At 43.7% G+C, this 4,263-nt stretch overlaps 1 pseudogene; it reads left to right on the forward strand.

The window, feature by feature from the left end:
* The first annotated feature begins 1,499 nt into the window (after nt 1–1,499).
* On the forward strand, nt 1,500–2,103 carry LOC118985138 (sterile alpha motif domain-containing protein 10-like; annotated as a pseudogene).
* The last annotated feature ends 2,160 nt before the right edge of the window (nt 2,104–4,263 follow it).

Raw genomic sequence — 4,263 nt, forward strand, 5'->3', positions numbered from 1 at the left:
ATGCCTGGGTTGCAGGCCAGTTCCCGGCAGGGGACCCATGAGAGGCAACCATACATTGATATTCTCTCCCTCTCTCCTTCCCTTCCCCCTCTAAAGATAAATAAATAAATGTTTTTTAAAAAAGAATGATGTAATCAAGTTCTTTACATGTTAGAGCTGAAAGTGGAAGTCCTCAAAGTACAAATTAGTATTTGGAGTACCTACCTAGTCATCTCTTCACTTTCACAGATTCATTGAATTAAAAAAATTGTTGAACTTTAACAAGGTCATTTTTGACAAGGCCATTTTAACAAGGTCAAAATGACCTTTAACAAGGTCATTTTTTCTAGCAGATGTCATTTAAATGATATGCATTGCTTCACTTTTAAAAAAGTAATGTATATTCTGAATTACTGTGTAGTCAAAGTCAGTAAGGCTACTGAGCATCATACATGTATAAATAGAAATTCAACTCTCCTGATCTGTCTAGAGAAAAAGCTAAGATGAGGATGGGTGAAGAAGGTGAAGGGATTAAGAAGTACAAATAGGTAGTTACAGAAGAGTTGTAGGAATGTAAAGTACAGTGTAGGTAGTGGAGTAGCCAAAGAATTTATAGGCATGATCCATGGACATGGACAACGATGTGGGAACTGCCTGAGCAAGTTGGGGGGTCTGAGTAGAAGGGGCCAAAGGGGGAAAATTGGGACAACTGTAATGGAGTAAACAATAAAATATAATTTAAATTTAAAAAGATAAAACCAGAAGAAGATATTCAACTCTCACATTTGATAAGAATTAGATGTGAATATTCACCAACTAATGGAGTAAAGAAAAATGGTTCTTGCTTCTGTAGAGTACTTACAGCTCCATAAGCCTGTAATAGTGTGCCTGAAAGAAGAGACTGGCGACCCTTAAGTCACTTGCTCTCATTCTGCTGATGTACTTTGAATATAAAGGACATATGGACAAAACCAAAGGGGATGTGGGATCAAGGGTGGGAAGTGGGGATGGCTGGGGTGGGGGAAGAGCAGGGAAAATGGAGACAACTGTACTTGAACAAGAATAAAAAAAAGTTTAAAAATGACACAGAAAAGTACAAATTTCCAGGCGATAGCATTTTGATGTATTCAATCACATTTAAACAATATATTAGCTCAAAATAAAAGTTATCTATATCATATGGTTTCTTGAATATTATGACAAAGAATAGTATTCTTTAAAATACATTGTATTCCCCCAAAATCCACACAGTGAAGCCCTAACCACCACTGTGATTTCATTTGAAGATAAGGTTTTGTAAGTAAAGTTAAATGAGGTCATAAAGGTGAGGTCTTAATCTGACATGATTGGTGGTTCTATAAGAAGAGGGAGACAGAGTGCATGCCCAGCACTTGGGGCTGAGCGGCGGGTGTCTTTCTGGGCCGACTAGAGCAGGGCAGTGGCACATGTTCCCCAATGGCCACATGAGCCACCCCATACCAGGTAAGGAGTGTGTGTAAGGGCCTGCGGCCATGGGCCCCATGTCCACAGAGCTGAGGATCAAGCTGAGCCTCCCATGAGGCCCTGCTGGGGTTGTGCAGGCTGGCTTCGGGGAGTGCCAAGATGTGGACACCACTGCCCACTCCAGCTTCTGCCAGATTCTTCTGGAGCACACAGTGTCAGCTGAGTATATCCCCTGACACCTGACTAGGACACCAAACACTAGCCTCACATGGCATAACTCACTCAGCCAGAGGGCAGCTGGCTAGTCAACTCCTGTAGTTGCCTGGCACAGAGGTTCTCTCAGGACCAGCCGTACTCTGACCACTGTGGCTATACCAAAAGATTGCCTCACTGGGTGGCTTGATAAGGACAAGGACTCTGGTCCTGTGGAGTCACCAGGATATGTGCAAGAAGCACTGTCCCCACATCTACCTCATTTATCTGGAGGCTTACTCCTAGCACACATCACTTGCTGGGCACTGCTGCAGGTGAATGCAGAGAAGCTGCAATGGATGATAGGGCTGGTACAGGAGGCACAGCAGCAGGAGGGGTTGAGGCATGTGCTGCACTTGCAGGTGCAGCCTGCAGCTGCTCAGCCAAGTTTCCATGGGAAATGTGTCCTACTTGCTGCCTGAGGCTTGAACTCCAGATCCCAGCACCATGATGGAAGCCTGTAGCAAAGACAAGGTAGAACTGGCCACATAGCCCCTCTCAGACCCTGGGACCAGCATTGTTACTCACCTCCAGCCACCTCTGGTTGTGCACTCTGGGATATGGTTGGAACTGGACAGTTGGGGGATGCTTGAACGTGGTCCTTCCTCCCAGGACCTGAGGCCAAGCCCAGCCCATGGTGCTGCTGGCAGCATTGGGGGCAGACACTTGGAGTCAGAGTAAGATTTGGATGTTCCTCCAGACTCCCAGGAAGTATATATTTATATTCCTTTAACCTATATTGACATCCAGCCCCTATTATTGGCTGAGTCACAAGTCCTCTGGGCATCCTGTCCTCTCCCACTGTAAGAGGTCTGTCTCTCCACCCACTAGTCCAGTTCCACACCCTCACCCAGCACCTAGACAGAAGTGGCATAATCTGCTGAGGCTCCCCTTGCTGTGTACAAGTCCCTTGTCCCTGCCCAGGCCCAGCAGGCCCAATCCCCCACACAGGTGTTGGTCATCATATCTGCCATGCCAGCATCATCACTCATAACTTTGTGAGAACTTCACCACACCTGAATCTATTCATGGAACCAAGGAGAGATGGGTTTGAGGGTGCCTGAGCAATGTGGTACAATAAGGACCCACACCCAGCACCCAGAACAGGGCTCAGCTGTGCCCAGAGCTGGCTTTGGACAGGAGGTTGGTTATAGTGGATCCCGAGTGGAATGTGGACAACTAGTCTGGTGCCCCACCTGAACCCAAATGCCACCTCATGGGAAGGCCCTTTGTCCTGTCTGGCTGCCCTGTGTGCCCCTGACCACCTTGTGCCATTGTGTTATCCTTTCCAGAGGACCCTTCCCATCTCTGCCCCCTCCTCCCTCTTTTCTCATGCTCCCCTACCCCCACCCAAACCCCTGTCTTGTCTTCCTTGTTTTGCATTCACTTTTTTTACATTCTGATAAAAAAAGACCAGAAATAAACCTGGTTCTCAAGTGCTCATCCTCCAGAGAAGAAAGAAGAAGGGAAAGAAGGAAAGAAAGAAGGAAGGAAGGAAGGAAGGAAGGAAGGAAGGAAGGAAGGAAGGAAGGAAGGAAGGAAGGAAGGAAGGAAAGAAAGAAAAAGAAAGAAAGATCTCTGTCTACATGCACACACTAAGAAAATGTCGGGGAGGGGGGGACCACAGAGAAAAGGTGGTCACCTGCAACCCAAGGAGAGAGCTCTCACCAGAAAACAGCTTTGTGGTACTCTAACCTTGGATTTTCAGTATCGAGAGCTTTGGAAAATAAATTCTTATTGGTTAAGCAACCAGTCTATGGTATTTTGTTATGGCACCCTGAGCTGACAAACAGACGTGTATATGACTTTGAAATCCTATGCAATTCTAGCTCTGCCTCAGGCTTTGGTCTCATGTGACAGATACTGTGATGAGAAAGACCAGATGTTATCCAGGTCATTTTAACATGTGGATACTTCCTGAATATGTACAAATAATTTTGGTCCAGAAATAACAATCTAGTGTCCACAAAATCATAATTCACTGCAAAAGGAAACTTCTCAATATAAATTAGCTTCAAATTCATGTTCTCTTCTTTCATTCCAGTTTGTATCTTTGCAAGATTGAATTTCTATTTATTACGAACACTAGACATTTGAGAAAATTGGGAAACACTTTGGAAATCATGGGATACTGCATTCTATCTCCAACCCTGACATTAAGGGGCTAAAGTACTTCTGGAACATTGTTCCAACACTCTGAGCCTCAGATTGGTTTAAGATGAAGACTAAAGGCCAGTTATCACATAAATAGAATAATATAATTGTATGTAATTTGTTTAAATTATATAATATAGATATATACACACAAGCTACTATATATATCCACATTCATGTCTATACTATTCATTACATAACATAGAGTATGTGTATGTATGTATGTATGTATGTATATATATATATATGACTGAATAGTGGTTTATATATATAGTGTGTGTATATATATAGATACACACATACATATATGGTCTGTCCAGAAGGTATCCAGCCATGTCATATGAAAAATAGAGACATTTACTGAAGAAGATACAAGATACAAGAAACATTGTACATAGGACAATGAAGCCTCAGTCCCCTTCAAAGTAGGCACCT

Source organism: Sturnira hondurensis, unplaced genomic scaffold, assembly GCF_014824575.4.
Source record: "Sturnira hondurensis isolate 20B ecotype Veracruz unplaced genomic scaffold, ASM1482457v3 Scaffold0004091, whole genome shotgun sequence".
Lineage (NCBI taxonomy): Eukaryota > Metazoa > Chordata > Mammalia > Chiroptera > Phyllostomidae > Sturnira > Sturnira hondurensis.